The following is a 10,668-nucleotide window of genomic DNA, read 5'->3' as shown; positions in this document are numbered from 1 at the left end:
TGGAGTGGAGTGGAATGGAAAGGAATGGAATGGAATGGAATGGAATGGAATCAAATGGAATAGTCAAATTAAATATTAGCCAAAATTGTGCCACTGCACTCCAGCTGGGGTGACAGAGTGACATCATGTCAAAAGAAAGGAAAATAATGGAATGGAGAGGAATGCACTTGAGTGGAATTGAGTCGAGTAGAGTGGACTGGAGTGGAGTGGAATGGATTGGAATGGAATGGAATCTAATGGAATGGAGACGAGTGGAGTGGAGTGGGATTTGAATGGAGTGGAATGGAATATGATGGCATGGAATGGAGTGGCATGCAGTGGACTAGAGTGGAGTTGAGGGGAGTAGAATGGAGTGGAAAGAAACTGAGTGGAGTGGAGAGGACTGGAATCGAGTGGAATGGAATGGAATGGAATAGTATGGAATGGAATGGAATGGAATGGAATGGAATGGAATGGAATGGAATGGAATGGAATGGAATGTCGAAATGAAATGTGAGCAGAAATTGTGCCACTGCACTCAAGCCTGGGAAACAGAGGAGATGCGGTCACAAGAAAGGAATGGAATGGAATGGAGTGGAATGGAGTGCAATGGAATGGAATGGAGTGGAGTGAAGTGGAGTGGAGTGTATTGGCGTGCAGAGGAATGTAGTGGAATGGAAAGGTTTGGAATGACATGGAGTGCAGCAGATTCGAGTACAGTGGAATGGAGTAGAGTGGAATGAAGTAGAATGGAATCCGACGGAAAAGAACAGAGTGGATTGGAATTTAGTGGAGTGAAGTGGAGTGGAGTGTATCGAAGTGGAATGGAGTGGAATGGAATGGAATGGTGAAATGAAATTTGAGCTGAGATTGTGCCATTGCATTAAGCCTGGGTGACAGAGTGAGAACCTGTCAAAAGAAAGGAATGGAATAGATTGGTGTGGTATGGAAAGGAATGAAATGAAATGGAATGGAATGGATTGGGCTGTAGTGGAGTGGAGTGGAGTGGAAAGGAGTGGAATGAAATGGGGTGGAATGGAATGGAGTGGAGTAGAGTAGAGTGGAGTGGAGAAGAATGGAATGGAGTGGAATAGAATGGGATGTAATTGAATATTGTGGAGTGGAGTGGAGTGAAATGGAATGGAATGGAATGGAATGGAACGGAATGGAATGGAATGGAATAGAATGGTGAAATGAAATGTGAGCTGAGTCTGTGCCACTCCACTCCAGCATGTGTGACATAGTGACATCCTGTTGAAGGAAAGCAATGGAATTGAATGGAGTGGAATGGAATGGAATGCAATGGAGTGGAGTGGAGTGGAATGGAATGGAATTGAATGTGATGGAGTGGAGTGGTGTAGAGTGGAGTGGGGTGGATTGGAGTGGAGTGGAATGGAATGAAATGGAATGGACTCGAGTGGTGTGTATTGTAGCAGACTGGATTGGAATGAAATGGAATGGAATGGAGTGGAGTGGAGTGCAGTGGTGTGGAGTGGAGTGGAATGGAGTGGAATGTGATGGGATGGAATAGAAAGGAGTGGAGTGCAGTGGATTGGAGTAGTGTGGAGGGGAGTGGAATGTAGTCAAATGGAATGTGATGGATTGGAATGGATTGGAGTGGGTTGGAGTGTAGTGGAATGGAGTGGAGTGGAGTGGATTGCAGTGGAATGGAATGGATTGGAATGTAATGGTGAAATGAAATGTTAGGTAATATTGTGCCACTGCACTCCAGCCTCAGTGCCATAGTGAGATCCTCTTGGAAGAAAGGAAGGGAATGGAATGGAATGGAAAGCAATGTAACGGGGTGGAATGGAGTGGAGTGGAGTGGAGTTCAGTGGTGTGGACTGGATTTTAATGGAGTGGACTTGAGTCGAATGAAGGAGAGGAATGCAGTGGACTGGAATGGGAGGGAATGGAATGGAGTGGATTAGATTGGAGTGGAGAGGAGTGGAATGGAATGGAGTAGAGCAGAGTGGGGTGGAGTGTAGTGGAATGGAGTGGAGTGGAATGGAATGGAATGGTGAAATGAAAGGTGAGCTGATATCGTGCCAAAGGACTACAAAATGGGTGACAGAGTGAGATCCTGTCGGAAGAAAGGAATGCAATGGAATTCAGTGGAATGGTATGGAATGGAATGGAATTGAATGGAGTGAAGTGGAGTAGAGTGGAGTGGAATGGAATTGAATGGAGTGAAGTGGAGTGGAGTGGAGAAGAGTGGAGTGGAGTGGAAAGGAATGGAATGGGATGGAAGAGAATGGTATGGAATGGTAAGCAATGGTATGGAATGGAACGCAATGGTATGGAATGGAACGGAAAGCAATGGAGTGCAATGGTGAAATGAAATGAGAGCTGAAATTGAACCAGAGCATTCCAGCCTGAGTGACAGAGTGAGATCCCGTAGAAAGAAACGATTGGAAAGGAATGGATTGGAATCAAATGTAATGGAATGGTGTGGAGAGGAGTGGAGTGGAATGGAGTGGAATGCAATGAGATGGAATGGAATGGAGTGGAGTGCAGTAGAGTGGAGTGGAGTGGAGTGGAATGGAGTAGAAAGGAAACTAGTGGAGTGTAGTGGAGAGGAATTGAGTGGTGTGGAATGTAGTGGAGACGAGAGGATTTGAATGGAATGGAAAGGAAAGGAATGGAAAGGAATGGAATGGAATGGAATGGAATAGAATGGAATGGAATGGAATGGTGAAATGACATTGGAGCTGAGATTCTGCCACAGTCCTATAGCTTGGGTGACAGAGTGAGAACCTGTCAAAAGTAAAGAATGGAATGGAGTAGAATTGAGTGGAATGGAATGGAATGGAGAGGAGTAGAGGGGAGAGGAGTGGAATGCAATGGAGTGGAGTGGAGAGGAAAGTAGAGGAATGGAATGGGATGGAATGGAGTGGAATGGAGTGGAGTGGACTAGAATGGAGGCAAATGGGAAGGAATGGAATGCAGTGTAGTGTAGAGAAGTGGAGTGGAGAAGGATGGTTTTGAATTGAGTGGAATGGAATGGATTGGAGTGGAGTGGAATGGATTCTGGTGGAAAAGAATGGAATGGAATGGAATGGAATGAAATGGAATTGAATGGAATAGAGTGGAACGGAGTGGACTGGAATGGAATGGAATGGAATGGAAAAATTTGTAGTGGAATGTAGTGGAGTGCAATGGAGAAGAAAGGAATGGAATGTAGTGGAAAGGATTGGAATGGAATGGAATGGAATGGATTTGACAGGAATTGAGGCAAAAGGGGAGGAATCGAATGTGGTGGAGTGGAGAGAAATTGAGTGGAGAAGGGTGGGTTTGAATTGAATGTAACGGAATGTAATGGATTGGAGTGGAATGGAGTGGATTCTACCGGAAAAGAATGTAATGTAATGTAATGGAACAGAAAGGAATTGAAATTAATGGAATGGAAAGGAAAGGAACAGAATGAAATTGAAAGGAATGGAATGGAAAAAAGAGAACTGGAATATATTGGCGTGGAAAGGAAAAGAAAGGCAGGGAGTGGAGTGGAGTTTAGTTAAACGTCTTGGAATGGAATGGAATGGAATGGAATGGAATGGAATGGAATGGAATGGAATGAAATAGAATGTAATGGAATTGATTGGACTAAAAGGTAGGAGAATTTGGAAGGAATCGTTTGCAGTTGAGTTGAGAGGAGTGTAGTTGAGAAGAGTGGATTTGAATTGAATGGAACAGAAAGCAATGGAATTCAATGGAATGCAGTGGAATGCAGTGGATTGGAGTTGAGTGGATTGGAGTAGAATGGAATGGAATGGAAAATAATGGAATGGAATCGAATATAATGGAAGAGAATGAAAAGGAATGAAATGGAATCGTGTGGAATGGATTGCAGTGTATTGGAATTGAATGGAATGGAGAGGAGTGTAATGGAGTGGAAAGGAATGGAATGGCGTGTAGTGGAGTGGAATGGAGGGGATTAAAGTGGATTCAAGGGGAATGGAATATAATGGAATAGAAAGCAATTGAATGGAATGCAGTGGATTGGAGTGGAGTTGCATAGAGTGGAATGCAATGCAGTTGAATGGAATGGAATGGAAAGGAATGGAATGGAATGGAACGGACTGGAATGTAGTGGACTGCAATGGAGGAGAATGGGAAAGAATGGAATGCAGTGGAGTGGAGAGGAGTGTAGTGGACAAGAGTGGATTTGAATTGAATGGAATGGAATGGAATGGATTGGAGTGGAGTGGATTCTGGTGGAAAATAATGGAATGGAATGGAATGGAATTTAACGGAATGGAATGAAAAAAGTGCAGTGGAGTTAAATGCAGTGGAATGGAGAAGAAAGGAAGGGAGTAGAGTGGAGTGGAAAGGATTGGAAGGGAATGCAGTGGAATGCAGTGGACTGGAAAGGAGGCGAATGGGAAGGAATGAATGCGGTGGAGTGGAGAGGAGTGGAGTGGAGTATAGTTGATTTGAATTGAATGTAATGGAATGAAATGGACTAGAGTGGAGCGGAGTGGATTCTATTGGAAAAGAATGGAATGGAATGGAAAGGAATGGAATGGAATGGAATGGAAAGGAATGGAATGGAATGGAATGGAATGGAATGGAATGGAAAGGAATGGAATGGAATGGAATGGAATGGAATGGAATGGAATGGAATGGAATGGAATGGAAAGGAATGGAATGGAATGGAATGGAATGGAATGGAATGGAATGGAATGGAAAGGAATGTAATAGAATGGAATGGAAAAAAGTGCATTAGAGTGTAGTGGAGTGCAATGGAGAAAAAACGATGAGAGTGGAGTGCAGTGGAACAAATGGGAGAGGAGTGGAATGGAATGGAATGAAGTGGAATGGAATGGAGGCGAATGTGAAGGAAGGGAATGCAGTGGAGTGGAGATGAGTGGAGTGGAGAACAGTGGATTTGAACTGAATAGAAAAGAATTGAATGCATTGGAGTGGAGTGGAGTGGATTCCAGTGGAAAATAATGGAATGCAATGGAATGGAGTGGAGTGGAATGGAATGGAAAGGAAAGGAATGGAATGGAATGGAAGGGAATGATATGGAAAGAAATGGAATGGATTGGAAAGGAATGGAATGGAATGGAATTTTAAAAAGTGCAGTCGAGTGTAGTGGAGAGGAAAGGAGAAGAAAGACAGTGAGTGGAGTGTAGTGGAATGGATTGGGGGGAATGGAATTGAATGGATTTTAATGCAATGGGATGGAATGGAATGGAAGTGAAGGGAATGGAAAGTAGTGGACTGGAAGAGAGGCGAATAGGAAGGAATGGATTGCATTGGAGTGAAGAGGAGTGGAGTGGAGAAGAGAGGATTTGAATGGAATGGACTAGAGTGGAGTGGAGTGGAGTGGATTCGAGTTTAGTGGGATGGAATGGAATGGAATACAAAGGAATGGTGAAATGAAATGTGAGCTGACATTGTGCCACTGAACTCCAGCCTGGGTGACAAAGTTAGATTTTGTAGAAATAAAGGAATAGAAAGGAATGGAGTGGAATGGAATGGAGTGGAATGGAATGGAATGGAATGGAATGGAATGCAATACAATAGAATGGAATGCAATGGAATGGAGTGGAAAAGAATGGAATGGGATGGAATGGAGTGGAGGGGAGTGGAATGGAGTGGAGTAGAATGGAATGGAGTAGAACGGAGTGGAGAGGAATAGAGTACAGTGGAGAGAAGTGAAGTGGATTGGGGTGAAATATAGTGGAATGGAATGGGATGGAACGGATTGGAGTGAAGTGGTATCAAATGTGATGGAATGGAGTGGAGTGGAGTGGAAGAGAGTGGAGTGGAGTGGACTGGAGTGGAATGGAGTAGAGTGGAGTAGGGTGGTGTAGAGTGGAGAGCAGTGGAGTGCAGTGGAGGGAAATGAAGTGGAGTTGGAATACAGTGGAATGGAATGCAGTGGAGTGGAGTGCAGTGGAGTGCAATGAAATGGAATGGAATGGATTACAAAGCAATGGAATGGACTGTTGAAAAGAAATGTGAGCTGAGATTGTGTCACTGCACTACAGCCTGGGTGACAGAGTGAGATCCTGTGGAAAGCAGGGAATGGAATGGAATGGAATGGAATGGTGAAATGAAGTGTTAGCTGTGATTCTGACACAACACTGTAGCCTGGGTGACAGAGTGAGATCTTGTTGAAAGGAAGGAATGGAATGGAATGAAGTGGAATGGAATTTGTTGAATGGAATGGAGTGGAGTTAGAGGTGTGGAGTGAGTGGAGTGTAGTTCAGTGGAGTGGAATGGAATGGGATGGAATTAAATGTGGTGGAGTGGAGCAGAGTGGAGTAGAGTGGAAGGGAGTGGAATGGAATGAGATGGAATGGAATGGAGTAGAGTGGAGTGGAGTGGAGTGGAATGAAATGGAATGGAATGAAATGGAATGGTTTAATGAAATGTGAGCTGAGATTGTGCCTCAGCACTCCTGCATGGGAGACAGAGTGAGATCCTGTCAAAAGAAAGGGTGGAATGGAATGGAATGGAATGCAATGGAATGGAATGGAATGCAATGGAATGGAATGGAATGCAATGGAATGGAATGGAATGCAATAGAATGGAATGGATTGCAATGGAATGGAATGAAATAACGTAGAGTGGAGTGGAGTGGAGTGCAGTGGAGTGGACTGCAGTGCAGTGGAGTGGAATGGAGTGGAAAGAAATGGGATGGGAAGGAATGCAGTGGAGTGTGGTGCAGTGGAGCGGGCTGTAGTGGAATGGAATGGGATAGACTAGGTTGGATTGGAGTGCAGTGGAGAGGACTGGAATTGAACGGAAAGGAATGGAGTGAAGTGGAGTTGAGTGGAGTGGATGGGTATGGAATTAAATGGAATGGAATGGAGTGGAGTGGAGTGAAATGGAGTGGAATGGGATGGGTAGGAATGGAATGGAGTGGAGTGGAGTGAAATGGAGTGGAATGGGATGGGTAGGAATGGAATGGAGTGGAGAGGAGTGCAGTGGAGTGGGGTAGAGTAGAATGGAATGGAGTGGAGTGGAGTGAAATGGAGTGGAATGGGATGGGTAGGAATGGAATGGAGTGGAGAGGAGTGCAGTGGAGTGGGGTAGAGTAGAATGGAATGGGGTGGAATGGAAAGGGATGGAAGGGAATGGAATGGAGTGGAATGGAGAGGAGTGGAAAGATGTGGAGTGGAATGGGATGGAATAGGCTTGAGTGAAGTGGAGTGGAGTGGAGTGCATTGGAATTGAGTGGAGTGGAATGGAATGGAATGGAATGGAGTGGAATGGAGTGGAGGGGAGTGGAGTGGAATGGAGCAGAATGAAATGGGATGGAATGGAATGGAGTGGAGTGGAGTGGAATGAGGTGGAGTGGAGTGGAGAGGAGTGGAAAGGAGTGGAATGGAATGGGATGAAATGGAATGGAGTGGAGTGTAGAGCAGTTTAGTGGAGTGGGATGGGATGGGATGGAATGGAATGGTATGGAGTGGAGCAGAGTGGATTGAGGGGAGTGGATAGGAGTGGAGTGAAAATAATGGAATGGAATGGAATGGAATGGAATGGTGGAAAGGAATCCAGAAATGAAATGTGAGCTGAGATTGTGTCAGTGCACTCCAGCCAGGGTGACAGAGTGAGATCCTGTCAAAAGAAAGCAATGGAATGGAATGGAGTGGAATGGAATGAAATGGAATTGTATGACGCTGAGTGGAGTGGAGTGGAATGGATTGTACAGAATGAAGTGGAATGGAATGGGATGGAATGGAATCCAGTGAATTGGAGTGTAATGGAGTGGAGAGGAGTGGAATGGAATGCAACGGAGTGGAATAGAAGGGAATAGCATGGTGAAAGGAAATGTGGGCTGAGTATGTGCCACTACACTTAAGCCAGTGTGACAGAGTGAGATCCTGTCGAATGAAAGAAATGGAATGGATTGGAATGGAATGGAATGGAAAAATGAAATGTGAGCTGAGATTGTTCCTCTGCACTCTGGCCTGGTTGACAGAGTGAGATCCTATCGAAAGGAAGGAGTGGAATGGAAAGGAATGGAGAGTAATGGAATGGATGGGAATGTCATGGAGTGGAGAGGAGTCGAGGGGAGTGGAATGGGATGCAATGGTATGTAGCAGAGTGCAGTGGAGTGGACTGGAGAAGACTAGAGTGGAGTGGATTGGAATGGAAACGAATGGAATGCAGTGTAGTGTAGTGGAGTCGAATGGAGTGGAGTGGAGTGGAGTGGAATGGAACGGAATGGATGGGAATGGAAAGGAATGGAATGCAACGGACTACAGTGGAGTGCAGTGGAGCAGAATGGGATGGAATGGAAGGCAGTGTAGAGGAGTTGAGTAGAGTAGTGTGGAGTATGGTGAAATGGAATGAAATGGAATGGAATGGAATTCAGTGAGGTGGAGTAGAGTGGATTGGAGTGGCATGGAAAGGCATGGAAGGGAATGGAATGGAATGGAAAGCAATGTAATGGAATGAGATGGAATGCAATGGAAAGGAATAGTGAAAAGAAATGCCAGCTGAGATTGTGCCACTGCACCCTAGACTGGGTGACAGAGAGAGATCCTGTCAAAAGAAAAGAAAGGAGTGGAATGGAATGGAATAGAATAGAGTATAGTGGAATGGAGTGGAGTGGATTGGAGTGGAGTGGAATGGAGTGGAATGGAGTGAAGAAGAGTGGAGTGCAGTGAAAAGGACTGGACTGGAATGGAATGGAATGGAATGGAATGGAATGGAATGGAATGGAAAGGTGAAATGTAAAGTGAGCTGAGACTGTGCCACTGCACTACAGCCTGGGTGACAGAATCAGATCCTGTCGAAATAAAGGAATGGAATGGAATGGAGTGGAAAGGAATGGAATGGAATGGAGTGGATTGGAGTGGACTGGAGGGAAGAGGATTGGAGTAGAGTGGAGTGGAATGCAGTGGAATGCACTGGGATGGAATGTAGTGGAGTGAAGTGGAGTGGACTGGAGTGGAATGGAAGGAGATGGAAAGGGGTGGATTGGAGTGTAGTGGAGAAGATTGGAATGGAATGGTGTGGAATGGAGTTAAATGGAGTGGAGACTAGTGGAGTGGAGTGGACTAGTATAGAACTGAATGGAATGGAGTGGAGTAGAGTGGAGTGAAATTGAGTGGAATGGAATGGGTATGAAAGGAATGGAGTGGAGAGGAGTGTAGTGGAGTGGAGTGGAGTGGAATGCAATGGGGAGGAATGGAAAAGGATGGAAGGGAACTAACTGGAGAGGAGTGGAGTGGAGTGGAATGGGGTGGAATGGAATGGGATGGAATAAGCTGGAGAGGAGAGGAGTGGAGTGGAGAGTGTGGGAATGGAATAGAATGGATTGGAATGGAAAGGAATGGGGTGGAATGGAGTGGAGCGGATTGGATAGGAGTGGAGTAGAGTGGAGTGGAATGGAGTGGGTTGGAACGGAATGGAATGGAGTGGAATGGAGTGGAATGGAATGGAATGGAATGGAGTGGAGTAGGGTGGGATGGAGGGGAATGGAGTGGAACAGAATGGGATGGAACGGATTGTACTGGAGGGGAGTGGAGTTGAATAGAAAGGGACGGAATGGAATGGAGTGGAATGGAGTTGAGTGGAGTGGAGTTGAGTGGAGTGAAATGGAATGGAATTGAGTGGAACGAAATGGAATAGAATTGTGAAATGAAATGTGAGCTGAGATTGTGCCACTGCACTCCAGCCTGGGTGAGAGTGAGATCTGGTAGAAAGAAAGGAATGGAATAGAATGGAGTGGAATGGAAAGGAATGAAACGTAATTCAGAGGAATGGAGTGAAGTGGAGTGGAATGGAATGCAATGGAATGGGATGGAATGCAGTGGACTGGATTGGAGTGGAGTGGAGTGTTGTGGAAAGAAATGAGGTTGAACCGAATGGAATGGAATGGAATGAAATGGAATGGAGTGGAAGGGAGTGCAGTGACGTGGAGTGGACTGTACTGTAATGGAGTGGAGTAAAATGAATGGGATGGAATGGTATGGAGTGGAGTTTAGGAGAGTGAAAAGGAGTGGAATGGGATGGGTAGGAAAGGAATGGAGTGGAGAGGAGTGCAGTGGGGTAGAATGCAGTGGAGTGGAATGCAGTGGAATGGAATGGGATGGGATGGAATGGAATGGAATTCAGAGGATTGGAGTGGATACCAGTGGAGTGGAATGGAGTGGAATGTAATGTGCTGAATTGAAATGGAGTTGAGAGGAGTGGGGGGAAATAGAGTGGATTAGAAAGGAATGGAATGGAGAGTAATGGAGTGGAGTGGAGTGGAACGGAGTGCAAGGGATTGGGATGTAACGGAATGGAGTGGAATGCAGTGGAGTGCAGTGGAGTAGAATGGAGTGGAATGGAATGGAATGGAGTGGACTGGAGTGGAATTGAGTGGAATGGAGTGGAATGGAATGGAATAGGGTGTAGCGTAATTGAGTGGAGTGGATTGGAGTGGAGTGGAATGGAGTGGAGAGGAGTGGATTGGAGTGAAAAATACTGTAATGCAATGGAATGCAAAGGAATGGAATGGAATAGAATGGCATGGAATGGAATGGAATGGAATGGGATGGAATGGAATGGTGAAATGAAATGTGAGCTGAGATTATGCCACTTCACTCCAGTCTGGCTGACAGAGTGAAGTCCTTTCGAAAGAAAAAAATTGAATGGAATTGCGTTGAATGGAATGGAATGGAGTGGAGTGGAGCAGAATGGAGTGGAATGGAATGGGAAGGAGTGGAGTGGAGT

Source organism: Symphalangus syndactylus, chromosome 6 (genome assembly GCF_028878055.3).
Source record: "Symphalangus syndactylus isolate Jambi chromosome 6, NHGRI_mSymSyn1-v2.1_pri, whole genome shotgun sequence".
Lineage (NCBI taxonomy): Eukaryota > Metazoa > Chordata > Mammalia > Primates > Hylobatidae > Symphalangus > Symphalangus syndactylus.
This window is presented reverse-complemented; position numbering follows the sequence as displayed.